Source organism: Mustela nigripes, chromosome X (genome assembly GCF_022355385.1).
Source record: "Mustela nigripes isolate SB6536 chromosome X, MUSNIG.SB6536, whole genome shotgun sequence".
Classification (NCBI taxonomy): domain Eukaryota; kingdom Metazoa; phylum Chordata; class Mammalia; order Carnivora; family Mustelidae; genus Mustela; species Mustela nigripes.
This window is the reverse complement of record NC_081575.1, coordinates 112,168,644-112,190,816: the sequence shown is the minus strand read 5'-3', so window position 1 is coordinate 112,190,816 and position 22,173 is coordinate 112,168,644. Positions and strand designations below refer to the sequence as shown.

The window sequence follows — 22,173 nt, the reverse complement described above, 5'->3', positions numbered from 1 at the left end:
TGTGCTTTTGCTGTCAAGCTGAATGTACTTTATAATTAACAGGTGCGCATTGATGGACATTTAAGGCTTTACCATTTTTTAAGTATAAATAATACTATAGTGACTGCTCTTTTTTTTTTTTTCATTTGACAGAGAAAGAGAAAGCACAAGCAGGGGGAGCAGCAGGCAGAGGGTGAGGGAGAAGCAGGCTCCCCACTGGGCAAAGAGCCCTATGCAGGGCTTGATGCAGGGCTACGTCCCAGGACCCCCAGGATCAAGGTCCTCGCTGAAGGTAGATGCTTAATAGACTGAGCTGCCCAGGCATCCCTATAGTGACTGTTCTTGAATAACAACTTTTAACACTTGTAAGGCTCTTATTTCCCCCACAGAATTATTCAGGAAGAGTAATGTATGGGTCAAATAGTATTCACTTTGTAACACTCTTGAGTAGTTGAGTAGTCTTATACAAGTTGACTAAGTTGTACAGTTCAGCAAAATTCTTTGGGGTGGCCATAGAGAACAGGTTCACCAGGTCACTCCATGGTGGTGTATGTGGATCCCTGGATCCTACTTTTCTAGGCATTATCTAGCTTCTTTATTGTTGCTGGTGATTGTGAAGCCGTAGAGCATTGTCCTACTGATTCACATTTCTCTGGTTACTAATGGGTTTATACATCTCTTCCTATTGTTTTTTGGCCCTTGGTTTTTTATTTTTATAAGTTGTTTCCTTTTTATAATTCATTTTTAGGAGTTTCTTGAAAATTCGACTATTCCTTTCTTCTCAGTGTTCGATATTGCACATATCTTCCATTTTGCCATTTGGTCATTGATGCTGTTCTTCATTGAACAGATACCTTAAATGAAATTAATCAACTTGTTTTGTCTTATGGCTTATGATTTTGAGGTTTTATTGAAGAAGCTCTCTACTCTTCATTCACAAAGATTTCCTCTTACTTTTTCATCTATTGAGTTTATAGTTGAACATTTCATGTTTGTTTATCAATCTTTGTATGTATATTAGTACTGTTCTATTTTTCTTCATCAGTGAGCCACTTTTTCTCAGTGTCATCTATTAAACAGCTTTCCTTTTCCCATTTACTTGTGGTGCCATCTTTATTTATTTATTTTTTAAAAGATTTTCTTTATTTATTTGCCAGAGGAAGAGCAGGAGAGTACAAGCAGAGGGAGTGGCAGAGGAGGATAAGCAGACTCCCCACTGAGCAGGGAGCCCAAGGGCTTGATCCTAGGACCCTGGGATCATGACCTGAGCTGAAGGCAGTTGCTTAACCAACGGAATCATGCAGGCACCCTGTGGCACCACGTTTATTGGATATTGTCTTTATATAAGCCTCTGTTGACTATTAAATTCCATCCTTAGCCCATTTTCCTTCTAAATTTCTACCTTGGGAATCTTAGCTACTTCCACAGTTTTGCCAACCCTTTAGTATCCTGATGCATTAATATCTGTATCTCTAACTTTATCGTTCCTTCAAATTTCACACTCTTGTATTTATACCTGCCTTCTGGCTAATTCCCCTGCATGTACCACAGGGACCACAAACTCAAAGTATTATAAAACAAACTCATGATCATCTGTACTACAAACCTGCTCCTGTGTTCTCTGTTTCAGTGGTTGACATCAGTATCACCAATAATCCCATTCTGGCTGATAGCCTTGATTCTTCCCTTACTCTAATCCCCAGTGTCCCATGAATCGCCACATCCTGCTGCTTTTATTTCTTGATCCCACACCCTCCTTTCTGAATCTATGATGGCTGCCCTAGGTCAGGCCCCAATCATCTCTTGCCTGGACCACAAATACATCCTAATAAAGCTCTCTGCCTCCAATCTACCCTTAATTCTATTTGCCAGGCAAGTCGTTGTAAGAGGAAAATGTAGTTCATGCCACTCCCCTGCTTAAACCCTGAAATGGCTCCAGAAAACCAGCAAGTAAAGGACCGATTCATTGAGATGGCTTTCATAGTTGTCCTTGATCTAGCCCCTGCCTACTGCTTTAGGTTCTGCTTTTTGCTTCTCCTTGCCTTACATTTAACACTCCAGCAACACCAAACTGTTTACCGTTTTCTCCACATGGCATTGCACTGACTTCCCCTTCCATGTCCTTATTCTGGCTCTTCTCTGGAGTGAAGCCTCGTCCTCTGCTGGTCAGCACTTGATGATTCCTCCGAAGCCTTCTCTAACTAACGCCCTCCCCCAGTCAAGTTTAGGTTCCCTTTGGCCTCCTGCTGCTTTATGAACTTACATCAATCATTAACTTACTGTCCATATTAGCAACTATGATATATGTATCTGCATGTAAAACCCAACTGAACCCCCACAGGTAACGCCTTAGTTCTGGCTTTCCTTATTTCTGAACATTATTACTCACTGGTTTTCTAATTTTCCCTCCCATCTCCAGTTTCAGTTTTTACTTCCAATGCATACCCCTGTCATGGGTTGAAATGTGCCCCCCCCCCATGCATGTCCATCTGGAACCTCAGAATGTGACCTTATTTGGAAATACGGTTGAGGATCTTGAGATAACCTCATACTAGATTTGAAGCGGGCCCTAAATCTAATGACTGGTATCCTTGTAAGAAGAGAAGAGAGCACAAAAACAGAGGGAAAGATGCTGTGAGACAGAGGCAGAGAGTGGAGTGATGTGTCCACAAGCCAAGGAACACTTGGAGCCATTGGGAGCTAGAAGAAGCCCAGAAGGGTTCTTTCCTCAAGCTTCCGCAGTGAGTGTGGCCCTACTGGTACCTTGGTTTTGGACTTGTGGCCTTCGGGAACTGTGAGAGAATAGATGTGTGTTGTTTTAAAATATGAAGTTTAGACGAATTTTTTTATGGCAGCCCTAGGGAACTAATACAACCCCCAACACACACAAAATTGATCCACACTGCAACAAGGGCATTTTCTTTCTTTTTTCTTATTTCCCTCCTTCTTTTTATATTTTTCTTTCCTGTGTTTTTATTTTTTATTATGGCAAGTTAAAAACATACACAAAAGAAGACAGCATGTCTAATGAACTCCATGTACCCACTGCCTCAGCTTAAGCAACGATCAGACTCATTGCCAATCTTGTTTCATTTCTACTTCCATCAACTTCCCCAATCGCTGCCCTTATTTTGAGGAAGATTACAGACATTGTATCATTTCATTTGTGAATATTTGAGAATATCTCTCTAAAAGTTGGAGAGTCTTTGTTTTGTTTTGTTTTAAGTGAGCCACAATAAAGGGTGGTCTTTCCGAGTTTCCTACTTTTATTCTTCTTAAAAGACTTAATGTCTCCTCCAGTTTAAAAAGCAGTCGAATTAGCTTGACATCAAGGAGACTTGGGTTTTGTTTTTGAGTCTGAAATGGCCCTGTTTATCTTTCCAACCCTATTGTCCAGTATTCTCCCTGTTCGTGCTGTGTCCTAGATAGACCAAAGTAGTAGGTGAAACTGAAGTAACCATATTTGTAGATCAAAACCAGCTGAACCTTGGCAACTTCCTCTCATTCAGACTAATTTAAGGGACACCAGGCTCTTCTTTCATCCTGCTTCCGTGGGTCCACACTTTGGATTTTGGATTTATCCCATAGTAATGTAATTGTCTACCTGCATGTCTCTTCACCTAGCACGTAAACAAACTCCTTGATGGCGGAAGGGGACTTTTTTGGTGTGTGTCTCCAGATTTCTAGCACAAGGTCAATACTCAGTATCATTAAACAAATCAATGGCTCTCTCTGCCAATCTTCCACAGGTGGGTTTTTCCTGAGGCCATCTCTGAAGTTGCATAATTCTGACAATTCAACGTGCCCTCTTCCTTTTGTCAATGAAACCTAGTTGGGCTCTTGGGGCTACTGCTTTTCTTTCCAGTGCTGCTGCCAGCCTGCCCTGCAGCAGAGCTCTGATAATGTGTTCTCTGCTAGGGGCTAAAATCTAGTGTCTTCATTTACTAGATTAGAGGACATAAGGAAAAGTGAAGTTAAATTACGCCAAAGAAGCAATAATTCTTCTAATATTAATTTACTAGTCCACAGGAAAAAAAATCCAATTTGTACATAATTGCCCCTCGCTTTAAAGGTTAATTTACAGCTGAGCTTTCAGTAATAACTCTTAGTTTATCCATTTGTTTTAGCAAACCACTGTAAGACTTAGAGTTTTAAAACAACCATTTTATTTTGATGATGATTTTATGGGTCAGGAATTCTGCAAGGGCTTAGCAGGACAGCTCCATTGTACTTTGTGTGTCCAGCCAATGAGGCAGGAAGGAGTGGAGGTGGGGAAGGGGGATGTAGGAGAGAGAACCCCCTCCCAAGAGAGCTTCTTCATTCACACATCTGGTATGTGATACCTTGAGGCTCATCGGTCCCCCTTTTTATATAGTATCTTATCCTTTGGAGTTTCTCCATGTGGCCGGGGATTATCAGAGCATGACAGGCTCAGCGTGGTCATACTTCATACATGGTAGCTAGCTTTCGAGAGAGAACCAAGCTGCCAAGTGTCTTAAAGGCTTAAGTCTGGAATGGGTACAGCATCATTTCTTCTATATTCTGTTATTATGTTGGTAAAGGACTTCCAGCCCAGTACATATCCGGGAGGGCCGGGGTGGGGGAGGCAAAATGGACTCTGTTTCTAGATGGGAGTGGTGGAAAGAATGCTTGTCCATTGTGAATTTGACGGTCATCTGTCAGGTGCTGTTTGGATATATGAGGCCTGAATCACATTTCTAAAGCCATTATGAGCCCCTGATGAAACCCTGCTGAGCTTATATTTGTTGGCTATGTAATTGCCTTATTTTGGCTTAAGATCCTTGCTGAGTTCACACAAATATTGAGCATTTTGAAAATAATAACTAATGAAAATTGTATCACCTTTTATTTGATTGAAAATGCCAGTTTTTTAGTTGTGCAAAACCCATATTTCCTCTTAATACATCCAGATATTCACTGGAAGAGGCTAGAAAATAATTATTTAGTAGAAGTGTTGATTTGAGAATTAGTAGGATGAAATCTTACAAAAAGCAAAATTTAGCAGAAACCAGGTTCTTCTTAGGAGATGTATATATTCGTATATATCATATATACATGTATATATATTTTTCTTTTAACTCAGGGGCACCAGGGGATGCTATGGTAAGTCTGTTTCATCTGTGAGTAATATATACCTTAGGTCTGTAGGTAAGCCTTAGGAGTATTTGCTATCATATATGATCGAGATAAAAGTGATTGTTTAATCTTGGCATTTTTACATCTCTGGGTAAAAGCAAAGACCCCTTGAAACTAAGGCAAGTCCACATTTATATTGGAACCTGGGGGACTTAAGGAGACCTACCATGCCTGTCTATTGTTCTGATATTTAACATTTAGAATATTATTTAATACTAAAAGCCTTTTTTTTTTCTTTTTTAAGATTTTATGTATTTGGGGTTCCCGGGTGGCTCAGTCGGTTGGGTGTCTACCTTCAGCTCAGGTCATGGCCTGGGGTCCTGGTATTGAGCCCCATGTGGGGCTTCCTGCTCAGTTGGGAGTCTGCTTCTCCCTCTCCCTCTGCCCTTCTCCCCCCCACTCATGTTCTTTCTCTCCCATGCTCTGCTCCCTCTCTCAAATAAATAAATTTTTTAAAAAATCTTTGAGAAAAAAAAGAATTCATTTATTTAATTGACAGAGAGTCAGCACAAGCAGGGGGAGCAGCAGAGGGAGAGGGAGAAGCAGGCTCCCTGGAGCCTGATGCAGGGCTTGATCCTAGAACCCCAGGATCATGACCTGAGCTGAAGGCAGATGCTCAACCGCTCAACTGTCTGAGCCACCCAGGGACCCCTAAAAACCTTCTCCTGTTTCTGATTATTTTTTGACAATTGCAATCTCATTGTAGGCTCATTGCTCCCAGTTAGTCCTGTGATTATAACAGCATGTCTCAGTTTTCAGGATTATAGTCCACAGAGGGTAGAATGGTGTTAGAACTTTCAATACCAAATCACATGTATTTCCAGTTTGTTTTTTGTTTTGTTTATTTTTAGTCTGCAAGACCTTTAATAAATCAGTACCTATTTCTACTACAGAGGAAAAGATAAGATTTTTCCCCCTATCTTTTAATTTTCTACTATATTTTAATTTAATTTAATGGATGCACTACCTTCAAAATGAACACATTCAACCAAGTGTAAGTTGAACCAAAGTTAATTTCATTTCCCAATTCCTTAAAAGCTTTCCCAACACACCTTGAAGCAGTTGGAAAAAAAGAGGAAGATTGAAAAATCGAGGACTGAGAATCACTGAGTTAAGGCTACCTATTAGATAAGGCAAATGTTCTATGCTAGAAAGCTTTATAGATCACTTATCTTTTCTTGAAGACAGCAAATGGACACAGGCTGCTCCTCTGATGTCAGCCAGCTAACAGGCACATCTGTATATCTTTATCAGAAATGGGACCAAGCAACTGTTTGGCAGGACAATATGCATGTATTGATGGTGAATCAGCAGCATGGTATTGAAAAACAATTTCTTTTCTTTTTCTTTAAAGCAGAAGATGCAAATAATCCCTTAACAAAAGACAAGCAACAGGGGCGCCCAGGTGGCTCAGTGGGTTAAGCCTCTGCCTTCTGCTCAGGTCATGATCCCAGGTCCTGGGATCAAGTCCTGCATCAGGCTCCCTGCTCAGCCAGGAGCCTGCTTCCTCCTCTCTTTCTGCCTGACTCTCTGCCTACTTGTGAACTCTGTCGGTCAAATAAATAAATAAAATCTTAAAAAAAAAAAAAAAAAGACAAGCAACACCTTGGTGTTTATCAGTAGTAACACGAAATTATACCTAATTTCCTGTTGGGATCCTTTGCTTATAATCAGACTAAATGCTTTCTCTTTAGAACCTTTGTGTTTTATGTGTGTTGAGGAGAAATGAGAACACTCAACAGGAAGAAACTATGCTACCCATTGAAGGAAGGGGGAAAATCTAAAGAAATTTGAAGAAGAATTGGATACATTTCTAATAGGTAACCAGTCTGAAAAATGAATCTGCCTTAATTTGTGAGTTGATACATTTCAAAACTAGAGAAACTGAAGAAGATTTTGGCTCTAAGATATAAGACTATCACATTGAGAGATGTAGAAAAAATTTTTAACAGCAAAATACGTGTTTTAGGAGAAGAAGAATAACTTGATAAATTATTGTTAATAGTTCTTTAAACTTCAAATGTCGCTAGAGTATTTTGCTTGTTTAGTACAACAGTTAAATGTCAGATGGAAGCTAGACAAACGTCACAGAACTAAAAAGAATTCGGTTTCTCTCTACCTGCTTTCTCCAGTATTCTACAACAGCTACACCTGTTAGAGCCTATTTCATTGCATGGCTGGGAAGACTGGCGTTTAGCAATGATCCGAGAAGAAAGGAATTAATGAAGAAAAGCAGAGCAGCCATTGAAAAGGAAATAAAAGATAAATAACAGCAGCAGAGCAACTATGCAGGCTGTCTGAGGACACATGCTTTTTTAAGACACAGTTAAGGGACTCAAATGTGCACCCAGGTACACAAGTCATTATGTGCCATTAGGTCTGTTTCTTGATAACATGATGCTACACTGAGGCTTGCAGAAAAAGGGTCCTGGCAGGGAAAGGGCATGATCTAGCTGGTGCAGAAGGCAAAAATCTTCAGGAGGAAAAAAAAAAAAAAAAAAAAAAGGAGAATCTGGTTAAGGTGGCAAAACTCAGCCTACCAGTCTTGTCTCTCTGCAGTTACTTACTGAGACATACATGAGTCAGCGATTTTGACTGCCACTACATACTTTTGGTAGGTTACATACTAGTGGTATGTAATCCAAATAGGGATAATTCCTATTCCTGGGAAATATTGTCTTAGGTGGCTGACTGGCGATTTTTATTCAGCACGATGATTGGATCACCCACTAGGAAAATTGAATTACTTTCAGAAGATGTTCAGCACTCGTTATTGAACCCTTGTACTCACAAGCTTTTCTGTTACTGAACTTAAAGGCACACGCTATGATATGTGTCAGGGCAGCTTTGCTAGAACCAAAGCAAGTTAATTACACCTACTTCCAACATGTGCCAATTGCTACCTCTGGTGTTGGCCAACTGCCTTTGAAACCCTAAGTGTTTACTCGAAGAGGAGTTGCTAATCTAGCCTCTGGTCTATCTCTCTATTTCTTATCCCACTTTTAAACATTTCAGTGTGGCTCTAGCCATGAAGGACTATGGTGGGCCCACCTGCACTTTCCCTCATTCAGTTCGTTTCTTAGGTACTTAATACATGCCGGCCACTTTTCTGCATGCTTTACAAATATTTACTCTTTTAATCCTTATAAGGACCTTCAGGCGGGGTGTCTCTCTATTTCCATTTTACACGTGGGGTGACTAAAGCACAGAGAGGTTGAGTAACTTGCTCAAGGTCACACTGCTAGTAAGTCATGAAGGCAGGATTTGAACTCAGGAAGTCTCGTTCTAGAACCCGAGCCTAAACTCTGTGTCCATTCTCCTTTTCTTGTCTCTTCATTCCTTTACTCACTTTCTCACAGCCACACTCGACAGAGCCAGTCTGCCTTTCATAACGCTGTCGTTAGTTTAGTATTTTAGTTAGTTTCATCTGCATGACGGCTCTTGGCTTCTGGCCAGACTGGGAGGGTGGAGGTAAGCTGGCGCATTGCAGTGGGAGAGATGTGCACTCAAAGTGACCTTCTGGAAGAGCCACAGTCATGTGGTCATCGCAGCAGGCTTTCCTTTCTAGATTTCTCTTCCCTGTGGAGTCAGAGGCCTGGATCCAGATCCTCACGCCACCACTTACCAACTCTGTGACCTTGTGTTTGTTGCTTATCTCTTCAAGCCACAAACTCCTTTTCTACAAAATGGAAACAAATTGTAGTGCTTACCACATAGGGTTGTCTTGGGGATTGAAGGGGACAATGCACATAAATTGTGTACAATATGCCTGGCACATAATAATTGCTCACTAAACATTAGCTAGGATTGCGAGTATTGTGACGGCTACATCAGTTTGGGGCATGACCTGTCACAGAACACCCAAACAATCGGAGAGTAGGTGTGTTTAGTTTTCAGCTTACGCTACTCTCAGGCCAGATTTTCTAGAAAAATTTGGTAGCTTATTGATAAGGAAAATGGAAGGCATGTAATGTTAGGAGAAGGAATACTCTGCCTCTATATTTTATTTTATTATTATTTTTTAAATATTTTATTTATTTGAGAGATTAAGAGCGAAAGTACAAGTGGGTTGAAGGGCAGAGGGAGAAGCAGACTCCCCGCTGAACAGGGAGCCTATGCGGGACTCCATGACCTGAGCCAAAGCAGACGCATAACCGACTAGCTGCCCAGACACCCTGCCTCTCTCTAACATGTTGACTTGGGGAATAAGGAATAATATTTGAAATTGGCATTGCAAAATGAGTCTCAAAAGTGCCTGACACATTAGGTACTTGACAAATGTTATCTTCTACTTACGTCATATAACCCAAACTCCTTGCTTGTCACTCCTTTTTGTTTTTTTTTTAGAGATTTTATTTATTTATTTATTTGTCAGAGAGAGAGAGAGTGGGAGAGAGAATAAGCAGTGGGAGCCGCAGGGAGACGGGGACGGAGAAGCAGGCTCCCTGCTGAGTAAGGAGCCCCATGTGGGACTTGATCCCAGGACCCCGGGATCATGACCTGAGCCAAAGGCAGAGGCTTTAACCCACGGAGCCACCCAGGTGCCCCTCTGCTTGTCACTCTTAATTCTCACATCCCCAAACCGTGGTTCTAGTCAAGCCCCAGTAACTGCATTCTTGTCCTCACTCTATGCCTTTGGTCACCTTGTTATTCCTACATGGAATGCCCTCAACTCTTCTCTCCATGCTTCCAAGTCCTACACATATTCCAAGGGCCAAGTCAAGCATGGCCCCTCCGTGAAGTATTTCTGAGCCACACAAACCTGCTTAGGCAGTGAGGTGAATTAAGAGAAGGCACTATGTGAGCAGAAACTGAATGTACAACCTTCCACAGCCCCCAAGGTCAATTGTCCTTTCAAGAAGAACAGATGACAGGCCGTCGACAGTGAACACAGAGGAGCTTAAGGCAGGCTGACTCGAAGGTAGACCTTATCCTCCCTCTAGAGACATTCGGCTGTAGCTTTTCACTGTGTCCTTCAGTCTTTGGATTCGGTGGCAGAAAAGCGAAGGGAGGGAGCTTGGAATTAGACTGGGATTCAGTTAGTACCGAATTTGATGACGGAGTCACGGGATTGGAGTGAGTCTACCCGACACCATCTAGAATAAGTTCATTGCCAGGAACTGGGTTCTAAGTCCACAGTCATAAACCAAAGTCGGTTCTCCCAAGAATACTTTTACTCATGGGAATCTGGAAGACTGGAACTGAAATTCTATGCCTATTGCTAATGAATAAAAGTACTGTAGATATAAAATAAATTTTATTATATATATATTTATATATATCTACAATAAATATATTGTAGATATAAAATAAAATATGCTTGGAAAAATTATCTAAAACTTGGACATAAGGCAAAGGGATGACTGTGTGTCCTTGACATATGGGAGCTTCTCCCAACAGGCTCATCCCAGGATTATTTCATTCCAGAGGGAAGCAAAAAGCATACCTTTATTTGATTTACCGGGCGCCTGGGTGGCTCAGTGGGTTGGGCCGCTGCCTTCGGCTCAGGTCATGATCTCAGAGTCCTGGGATCGAGTCCCGCATCGGGCTCTCTGCTTGGCGGGGAACCTGCTTCCCTCTCTCTCTCTGCCTGCCTCTCTATCTATTTGTGATTTCTCTCTGTCAAATAAATAAATAAAATTTTAAAAAAATTATTTGATTTACCGTTTACTCTTGATTCGAACCTTGCCACTGAGATGTAATGTGATAACTTGAACTTTTTTTTTTTTCATCTGGCTGAGAGGTAAATCATTTCTGTCCAGTAAAATACATAACCCCAAAGACTACATTTTTGTTGCTCTGTAGGACATTCCTTTTACATCTAATTTAGTACTCTTACTCCCTCATTCCTTCTTTCGGAGCCTGTATATACTGAGTCTCTCGAATTCTCCTTCGAACCAGCTTTACTACTTTGCTGTTCTCTGATTTCATGAGATAAATAAGCCTGTGATTCGTGCTCACTTGGTATTTGCAGGAGAGTCACGTTTTCCGCATTTAAAATATACTTTGAGAAACCCTGACACTGACTTTCCTAAGTCAGAATCTTTATGGAGAAATATTGGGCCTTTGAGAAAGAATCTTAAAAATAACACTCAGTGCGAAAGTCTTTCCGACTGCTTTTAGCAAATCTGGAAGAACCAGAGGTAAATAGCAAGAACACTTAGTTGCTGATGAGAGACAGTGAGTCTAGGCAGGGCTGCCGGGAATGACCCGGACTTGGTAATCAGGCAGGGGCACTGGGGATACAATAATGCATAACAAAGACCTCCACTCGCTGATTCGCCTGCCTGCGGGCTGTTTTTTCCTCCTTACTTTGGGTTCAGTTAACGCTAACAGTCTGTGTCAGTTTTGAATTTAAAATAAACGATCATTCGATAATTCTTCTAACTTAACAGAAACCCAGAAAAATGATTAAAACGAAAACAGTAGAGCCCTTTTGTGCTCTTTTCAGTAGAGCTTGTAATTTTTAACCACCCTCTTGATCCCTTTTATTGTTTGCCCCGCGGCCGCGGGCAGGCAGAAAGGTCCCAAACTTACTTGAGATACTTCTCCTATCAAATGGGTGTAATAACAGGACTTGTAAGACAGTGTCCCGTGAGGCGCTTGGCATAGCAGGTGGCAAACAGCGAGCTTCTAGTACGGGGCAGCTGGTCTCATGTTAGCGGGAGGGGCGTGCACCTGTGCAGAGCTTCCCCGCCTGTCCGTGGCTCCCTCATCGCTGGGTTGCGACGACTTGAACCACTTCCTCTTTCTCCTCCTCACCCGGTGGCGCCACAGTCTTATAACTTGAGATTTGAATATCTATTTGCGTGTACCCAGTGAAGTTTTTGCCACCTTATTTGAAAACAAAACAAAAAAAGAGGAAAATTGAAAAAGCGAAACATTTCATATTTCTGAAGGAGAGAGTTGATGAAATTGCATTATTTCCTAGGAGTGTATCTGTATTCTTCTTCTTCTCTCTCTCTCTTTCTTTTCTTCCCTTGTGGATGGCAGTGCTCCCCCACCTTCCTTCCTGGCATTGTTGGACTTTCCTGGACCCTGAGGTCCAGGCAGGAGGAGGTCTCCGCTCTGCCTCCTCCCCCGCAGCCGCCGTCCCGGTACAGCTTGGTGCTGTGATGTCGCAAGAGATAGGAAGGAAAACATCCACATCAGTCACGCTTTGTGCTGTGTTCCCAAGCCCGGTTTCAAGTATGACAGCCTAATTATAAGGCTTCCTACACAAGAGACGTAGGCAACCGAGATCCGCGCCTGCTTTCCTGCCCTTGCATTGTACTGCAGTTCCTGCCTGGGGAAGTTGTAGAATGTATTTATCGGAGACTAATTTTTCAAGGATCTTGGGAAAATTTCACCCCAAATTGTCCAAAATTGTCTAAGATAATCTACTCGTAATGACGACGCTAAGGACCATAGGCGGCTTCTCTTTAGAAGAAATGTTGCTTAGGGGAAGTACTGTGCTAAGGCCAACAGCTGGGTGAGAGCGCCCAGGGCTGAGTTCACTGGAGAAGTCCTAGCCCACCGGGGCAAGAACTAGTTAAAGCCACAAGCCCAGTATAAGCCCACAATGTGATTCAGCTGGGGAGGCCGGAAAGTGGAAAAAACTGGGCGATGATTTTGTGTTTTCTCTAGTTGAAGTTTAGCGGTCATCTACTTGGGCTGTTGTATAGAATTTTCTGGCATCAGAATGGAGGAAATTAAGGTGAAATGATCTTTAAGATCCCTTACAGTGGTAAGTTTGGATGCTGCTGTGTTTTCTTCTTTTTCTCAACACTTTTTTTTTCCCTAAGTATAATTTACCTCTAATGAAACGCACAGATAGTAAGTATAGTGTTCGATGGGTTTTTAACAAAGATGTACCCCCGTATACCTCCTGCCCCATTCAAGACATAGAACATTTCCACATCCCATGAAGTTCTTTGTCATCCTTTACGATCAAAGTCCCCTCTCCATAGGTAACCACTCTTCTGATTTCTCTGAACACAGATCCTAGGTCTTCATAGAAATGGACCTCTGTGTTATGTACTTACTTATATCTGGCTTCTGTCATTTAACATAATGTTTTCAAGATTCATCCACGTGGTTGTGTGTATCAGTGGTTCATCCTGCTTTGTTGCTGAGTTGAAATCCATTATACACATAGACCACAAACTGTTTACTCACTCTCTTGTTGTTGGATGTTTGAGTTTTGGCTAGTATGAATAAAGCAGAATAAATATTCTTGCGCAGATTTTCAGGGGACATATAGTTTTGTTTCCTTTTGAGTAAATACCGAAGTGTGGAATTGCTTGGTCATAGGACAGGTGGATTTTAACTTTATAAGGAACTACCAAAAGTTTTCCCTATTATACTCCCACCAGCCCTATATGAGAATTCCATGTGCTCCACAGCCTGGCCAGTCTGGTTTTCTTTTCATCAGATGCATTCATTTTCCTTGAGTATGTTCCTAAGGAAACCAAAGAGATGATCCCTGTTACTAGCAAAGGTTCATTTAAAAAGCTACTCTAAGTTAATAGGATTACCCAAACGCAGACCACATGGATCACATGCAGAGGTGACTTTTGATTAAGGATTAACCATCCTTGGTGGCTCAGTCGGTTGGGTATCTGACTCCTGATCTTGCACTGGTGGGTTTGGACCCTGCTTTGGACTCCATGATGGGCCCAAAAAGATTAGCCATAAATCATCATAAAGTAACTTAAAGTTACCATGTGATTTTCAAAGAGCTATGGAGGGAAAAGCATACATGATAGTTTATCATTTCCTCATAACTCCTTAAAATGGTCAAGAAAACTCTGGTTTCTGCTGTTTTTACATTTAAAACTTTGGCAGTTTGTCGTGGCAATGGGCAGACAGGAGGAAATTAGTGATTTGCTCATTCATCAAATGTTGAAGTACTTTTGGAAAAAGAATCCTTGGCAAGCTGCTAGTTTGTGTTAGGGATTCTAAGAATAAAGATGTAGGGCTGGATGGACAAAATAAGTGAAGGGGATTAAGAGGTACACCCTTCCAGTTATAAAATAAATAAGACACAGAAATATAATGAATAATATTGTAACAATTTTGCAAAGCAGCAGATGGTAACTAGGCTTATTGTGGTGACCATTTATTTCCTCATGTATGTAAATATCGAATCACTATGTTGTACACTTAGAACTAATACAATATTGTGTGTCAGTTATTCTTCAATAAAAAAGAAGGGTTGGCCAAAATATCATGGATCTAGTATGTATGAAAAATGTTCCACTGGGTGACTCTCTTATATGCTGAGTGGAGAGGTATTATGTGTAGTAGATTAATACTTTGCCATCCTTTATTAAATGTTTACTATACACTGGGCACTGAACTAAGTATTTTAATATACTGATTCATTTATTCCTTGCAACAACTTAACATACAATAGGCAACATTAATATCCCAATATTATGGAAGAGATAACTGAAGTTCATAGAGGTTAAATAAGTTACCTAAATACACAACTATTATTCAATAGAGCTAGAATTTGAACCCAACAGTACCATGCCTCAGCTAGACTTTGGTGAAAAAGATGAACTGGAGTTCAAAAAGTACGTGTGTGTGTGTGGGTGGGTGGTACAGGATGACAGGATCTTTCAAACATAAAAATAAACTTTATTAAGATAAAATTCTATAGGAGAAGTGGACTGGAAATATGAGATTGAGGAAAAAAGGAAATACTGTAAAATGTCTGTATTTTAAAAAATGGATGATGGTAGGTATCAAATGGTATTAGATTCTGTTGGACACTTTATTTATTCAAAAGATTTTTTAAGGGACGCCTGGGTGGCTCAGTTGGTTAAGCAGCTGCCTTCGGCTCAGGTCATGATCCCAGCGTCCTGGGATCGAGTCCCATATCGGGCTCCCTGCTCGGCAGGGAGCCTGCTTCTCCCTCTGCCTCTGCCTGCCATTCTGTCTGCCTGTGCTCGCTCGCTCTCCCTCTCTCCCTCTGATAAATAAATAAAATATTTAAAATAAAAAAAGATTTTTTTAAAAAGATTTTATTCATTTGAAAGAAAGAGAGAGCACGAGCAGGGAGGAGGGGCAGAGGGAGAGGGAGAAGCAGACTGCCGCAGAGTGGGGCGCCCGACTCCAGGCTCCATCCCAGCACCCTGGGATCAGGACCCGAGCTGAAGGCAGACCCTTAACCAACTGAGCCACCCAGGCGCCCCTTAAAGATTTTACTTTTAAGTAATCTCTACACCCAACGTGGGGCTGGAACTCACAACCCTGAGATCAAGAGTTGCACACTCTTTTAACTGAGCCAGCCAGGTACCCCTGTTGGGTACTTTTAAATGTTCATATTTAGAATGCATTGGTAAGATTCAGATATTACGGATATTTAATTTACAATGAAAAAATGGGTGAGGAAGTTAATTGGGTTTTTAAGCTTCTTTTAAGTGACAGGGCAGTTAAATTTTGAGCACTATGACTTGTGAAGGGCAGGGGTCATGACTGCTTAGTCACTTTTTAACCCTTGCACTCTCCACAGTGCCCAGAACATATGAAATCAAAGTCCTCAATCTGTGTTTGAACTTTCCAACCTTCCAGCCTTATCTCTTCTGCTCCGAAAATAGCATTCTGAAAGAGTCACCCAATGCCGACAAACTGAAAGAATTCTAGTGACGATAATTGTGATCATGGTTATTTTATAGCTGAGAGACCCTTCTATAGTCATCAGCTCATTATAATCCCAGATGGGGAGTGTGGCATTTCCTTACTTTTTTTTTCCCTTTTAAAAATTGAGATATAACTGGCATATAACATTATATTAGTGTCAGGAGTATAACATAATGATTCGTTATTTGTATATATTGTGAAATGATCACCATAAGTTTAGTTAATATCCATCACCACGCAGTTACCATTTTTGTGTGTGTGTGATAAGAATTTTTAAGATCTATTCTTTTAATTAGCAGTAATCGCACCTCAGATAAACCTCATTGGCTACGATACGACCACTGCACAAAGCTTTTTTAGCCACTTTTAAATACGCGATGCAGTATTGTTAACTGTCGTCAACCATGTTGTACATGACATCATGGACTTACTTATATTATCCCTGCACGTTTGTACCTTTTGATTCCCTTCACCCATTTTGCCCACCCGGGGTAGGTGGTTGACTCTGGCAACCACCAATCTGTTCTCTGTATCTGTGAGCTTGAGGTTTTTTTTGATTATCCATATAAATGAGATCATATGTTTTTTTCTTCTTTCTCCTGACTCATTTCACTTAGCATTTTGCCTTCTAGTTCCATCCATGTTGTTGCAAATGGCAAGATTCCATTCTTTTAATGGCTGGATAACATTCATATATCTATATATCTATATCTATATCTCAGATCTCCTTTATCCATTTATCCATCAGTGGACACTTGAAGGCTGAGTCCCCAAATGGGGTTTAATACCTAATCTAATTGCAGTTTCAACCTGCCCCCAAAATGTAGTCATAACTGGTCAGTTAGGAATTTTCTGCTCAGCACCAGTGAGTCTGCCACATGGGCCCTCTCTATCCCCCAAAGAAACATGAAGTAGTCTGCATGATAAAACCCTCTTCTCTTGTCTCTGAGGGAGAGCGACCTTGCCTAGAACAGTCCTTTTCTTTTACTAGTAACTTTCTTAGTAGTGTGCCCCCCCACCCCCTTTTAATAAAAGCCTTCCGTTTTGTACAGCTCATCGAAGCTCCCCTCTGCTTTGCTAGGTGGGATGATGTCTTATTTATGAATCATTTATTTTATTTTTTTAAAAGATTTTATTTATTCATTTGAGAGAGAGAGAGAGAGAGCATGAGAGGGAGAAGTCAAGGGAGAAGCAGACTCCCTGTGGAGCTGGGAGCCTGATACAGGACTCGATCCCAAAACTCTGGGATCATGACCTGAAGTGAAGGCAGTCGCTTAACCAACTGAACCACCCAGGTGCCCCTTTATGAATCATTTAATAATGCCACTTAGATCTTCAAATTTATTCCATTGAATTTTTTTTTTTTTAACAACACTTAGGTTGCTTCCATGTCTTAGCTATTGTAGATAATGCTGCAGTGAACTTGGAGGTACAGATCTCTTTTCAAGTTCACATTTTTGTTTCCTTCCGATTAAATACCTGCAAGTGGACTTGCTGGATCCTGGGGTAGTTCTGTTTACATTCCCTTTCTTTGGGTTGCAATTGGCCGTAGACTTTCATCAGGTTGAGATATCTGTCTCCAACAAGCGGCATAGGGCTGGAATGCTACAGGGTCTTGTGTAGAACTGACAATTCAGTGAAGGAAGAAAGACAGGGGAGGGAGGGAGACGAAGAGACTTTCCAGCTCAAGTATGCTTTAGTGCCAAGACTTACGGGGTTCAGCATGAGGTCATCAGTTTCTATCCATACTGGGGAAAGAGGCAATTTCTCTGTGGTTCATCCATCCATCCATTCACTCAATAAATATCTATGAATCATCTACTTTGTGCCAGATCCTGGGATAGAGAGGTAAATAATACACTCTAAAAGAGGGAAACAGGTCAAAAACTAAATGCATGTAAGTGGGAGGAGCGTGTGTTTGCCTTACAATCTCCCAGCCGTAAGATAAATGCTTGGCCATTTTCATCGGGAGGGAGAATACAGGGTCAGAGCCTTCCCCTTCCTCATCTGCCCAAATAAATCACGAAGGGCCCCTGCATTCTATACAGGATATGCTGGCTGATCTTATAGGCTAAGGAATGGGATAAAACTTGATTGGATTAATGTGAGCCAGACTCCTGGACTTTTTCCATTTGCTTTAAAAGGTCAACTAGTCTAATGTGGGGATGGATGAGCTTTGGGTTTTGTAAGGGTGAAGGGAAGAGTCAGATAATATCCAAGGGTGAACAAAATGACCTGTTTTATCTTCAAAGAGGCCATATAACTGGGGTCAGCAATCATAAGGGGTGGGCATAATATGTCTGCCAGCCACACACAACTGTTTAGTGAACAATTTGAATTCTAATGACATTCAAACTGGTCAGGGCAACTGTTCTTCCCAGTTCATGCCGATCACCCCGGTGTGGTTATTAATAGCTTTCCCTTTTGCTTTCAAAAGTGTCCTAGGTTAGAAGATAAATTATGTGGCCATGGTAGTAACTCAAGAAGAGAAAGTCAAGCCCCATCTGCATTCCCCACGGAAAAGTATGACCAAAATATGGTTGTTATTAAAATCTTTCGTGTTAACATTTTGCTGGTGTAGGAAGTTATAAATCTGCTGGAAAGAATACGGTTCAACAAACATTATTTCTGCAGGGCTTGTGTTAAGAGAATAAGAGAGACAGAAAAATGAATAGGACAAAGGCCTCTTCTGAAAGAGTTTATGACCCGATAGAGGTGACACATAAAAAAATAACATATGTCTGAGACAGTAAAGCCTTACGTCCCTGAAACTAGGATGCTAGAGCACAAAGGGGCCTGGGGCTAATTTTATCACCTCATTTTATAGAGGAGGAGGTTGTTTGCCCAGGTTCACATAACCCCGGGGTGCTGAGACTAGGGGCTTTGCCTGGAACCATCCCTGTTAATGTGTGTCCTCCTGGCATAGCTACTAACAGCATACCCTCTTGATCTCAAGTTCCCCTGCTATACGGGGCTGGGCCTCCCAACTCAGACCATTGTGGTCTCCATTGTGGCACTGCTGACATGTGGTACCACGTAACTCTTCCTTGTGGGGGGCAGGAAGCTGAGTCCTATGCACTGAAGGATGTTCAAGAGCATCCCACTAGAGACAAGTAGCAGCCCCACTCCTGGCTGTGACAGCCAAATCACCTCCAGGCATTGCCAGATGTCCACTGGGAAGCATAATCACCCTGGTTGAGAACTTTGGCACTAGACAATTTCCTTGACAGTAGTTGGCCAGACTTTACCAGGCTGCCACGTAACTCCAAAATATCACCAACCAAGAATACTTTCATTCACTTCCCCCTCTTTTTGAACTCTTAATATGACGATCTCAAGAATACTATTTCAATGGGAAAATATTCATTTCCAAAAGGTGTCAGGCAGAATTATTGTTTATCGTGTAAATTAATATTTTCTGTGGACAGAATACCCACTAAGAAAGGGTATTAAATCTGAAATGTTGGTCCATGGCTTCATGACAGGTTACAAACTGTATGGATTACTATTTTAACCTGTTGCCCAAGTGGAAAACAAAAAAGAGAGAGGATATTAAAATTATTTCTGTAATACTTAGAACCTACTTTTTTTTTTTAAAGTTTTAATTTAAATTCCAGTTAGTTGAGGGGAGAGGGAAGGGAAAAAAATAAATTCTAGTTAGTCAACATACAGTGTAATATTAGTTTTGAGCATGCAATATAGTAATTTAACACTTCCATATGTCAGCCTATACTTACCACAACAAGTGCGCTCCTTAATCCCCGTCATGTATTTCACCCATCCCCAACGCGCCTCCCTTCTGGTTACCTCTAGAACCTACTTAAAAAAAAAAAAAAAATTATTTATTTATTTATTTATTGGGGGGGGGGAGAGAAAGAGAGCACGAGAGGGGTAAGGGTCAGAGAGAGAGAAGCAGACTCCCCTCTGAGCAGGGAGCCTGATGTGGGACTCGATCCCTAGATGCCAGGATCATGACCTGAGCCGAAGGCAGATGCTCAACCAACTGAGCCACCCAGGTGCCCCTAGAACCTACTTTTAAAGTGATATTTCTGAGTGTGCTTTGTTGTTTGTTGTTGTTGTTGTTAAAGAGGAAGAGAGAATGCTGGCCCAAACTGTGAAACTGGTGTTCTTCTCACAGTCCCCACCTTCTATACTTCCTTCTTTCTTCTTTCCAACTTGGCATTACTATATTATATTGTGCCGTCATGAAAAAGACCTACCTATTCCCAAATAAGAATAATTATTGATTCAAGCAATATATACTTAGTGGTTCCATGCCAGCCTGCTCCAGTGCGGGAGATGCATTGGTGATCCCTGGTCTTGGCTCTTGAGATGCCCGTGGTCTTATGGGAACTCACTTGCACCCAGGTGGACACCACTGATAACATTTAGTTCACAGTGTTCTCCAACTTGAGCATACATCAGCATCACCTGCCGGGGTTGTTTCTGATTCGGTAGGGCTAGAGTAGGGGCCAGACAACTTCTTCAGTGGTGCTGATACTGCTGGTCTGAAAATGAGAACTACTGGTTTCATCTTGGGGATTTATGCATTGGGACGGAGGAGCATTCAGGCAGCGCGGTAACACAGCTTCATTGACTTCAGCTCCCTGCACTTGCCCCTGTCTTTGCCCCTTTCCTTCCTCCTCTCATTCCCCATTTCACTTCATTTACCCAATATCCTCATACTTCCTTGACCCTCCTCTATCAGACTTTGCTCTTAAGGAAGAAGTTTATATGAAACGCTAGCATGACATTAAGGTGACGACTTACCTCTTCCAACGTAATTGGTATTCGGACGTGGAATGGGACACAACATCTATGTCAACTTTTTAGGACTGATTTAGGCAAATCCCCTCTGTATAAGCATTGTTCCTGCACCAGATCTATCGGCATAAGTGTTGCACACATATCGTCTCTGCCGTATGGTGTAACCTGTACACAAACATCACACAAACCATCTGTATGATGAAAGTGTAATTCTTAAGGCACCTTTAAGCCCTGATCTTTTATGATGATTTAAGCAAATCCAGGGTCTAGGTAAACCTTACTAAAATGTCCCCAATTGTTCTTTATTTTGTTGAGACACCACCATTACCACTTTCTTTTCAGTTAGCCAAAGAACAAAAGAGGTATCCACACTCCTATTTACTGAGGTTATGAAAATTAATCTGAACAGGGCATTATGTGCAGAATGAAAATTTTTAAATGACACCTTCAACTTGAGAGCTGTTATTAAACTTAAGCCCTCTCACATTCAAAGTAACCATTAGTTATTAAACAATAGGAAGAACCACTTCCTTTGAACAGTTTTGATGGTAGCTTTCTCTTCACCCCCACATTGCTGGGGTTCATCTTTTATGAACGAAGGGAGAGAACCTATGATTACTTCTAGTGTGTGAAGTCAAGGGAAATTCAACATGAACACTCAACCACCCAATGAGTTTTTAACAGGTCATGTGCCTGTTCATCTGGGTTAATGTCACATGCAATTAATGACTGAATATTCTTAATTGATAATTGATCTAGTTAACTTTTTAGCTGAGTGGTTGGGCCTGAATCCCAATGAGAGCAGTGAGTGGAAAATAACATGTGTGAGTGTTACAACCAGAGAATTTGAGGAATAAGAACGTGGTGCAGACAGAAACTGGCTTGCTCTTTCCCAATGCCCTACCTCCATCCTAAGGAGGTGTAGAGATGAGCCTTAGTGATGAAGGGACCGGAAAGGAAGCGGAAAAACAGTTTCCATGTGGTCTACAGGTTATACCTCGGGCAAAATATTCTTATATTGCTCTCCATTTTCCCTTCATATTTTAAAGAGTCCCATCCACTCATCCTCTTAATTAGACCAGTGTAGAAACCTGGCACATAATAATGATGCAGATTTAGCAGCCTGATGAAAGCAATACTGGGTACAGTTCCAGACATATTATTGGTAGCCTTTTCATTCTTTGAAACCGTTTCCAAAGTTACCAAATATTTAAATGAGGGTGAACTGTATAATCAGAATGAGTTGAAGCATCCTAGAACAAATAATGATAATTGTATGAGCTGCTAATTATAAAACTTCACAATGTATTCCCTCTGTGACAAGTATATTTTACCCCTTTGGTTCATGGTTCATAGGAATATTACATCACAACACTGTGATAGGGCACCTGGGTAGCTCAGTGGGTTAAGCCTCTGCCTTTGGCTCAGGTCATGATCTCAGGATCCTGGGATTGAGCCCCATGTTGGGCTCCCTGCTCAGCAGGGAGTCTGCTTCTCCCTCTTCCTCTTCCCCTCTCCCCTACTCATGCTCTTTCTCTCTCTCAAATAAATAAATAAAATCTTAAAAAAAAAAAAACAAAACCACTGTGATAGATGGTGATGCTGAAAGCGTAATGAGTATACCAATTAGGAATGTGTTTG

The 22,173-nt window shown here is 41.3% G+C and overlaps 1 long non-coding RNA gene and 1 pseudogene across 1 annotated transcript in view; both read right to left on the bottom strand.

Annotated features, from left to right (window-relative positions):
* The window catches only part of LOC132007267 (uncharacterized), a 28,197-nt gene extending 16,035 nt beyond the window's left edge, over nucleotides 1-12,162 (bottom strand). The window contains exon 1 of the long non-coding RNA XR_009401289.1: nucleotides 11,674-12,162. This is a non-coding gene — a long non-coding RNA (uncharacterized LOC132007267). The remainder of the gene's footprint in view (nucleotides 1-11,673) is intronic.
* Nucleotides 12,163-15,967: 3,805 nt separating this feature from the next.
* LOC132008006 (U4 spliceosomal RNA) lies at nucleotides 15,968-16,118 on the bottom strand (annotated as a pseudogene).
* Nucleotides 16,119-22,173: the final 6,055 nt, after the last annotated feature.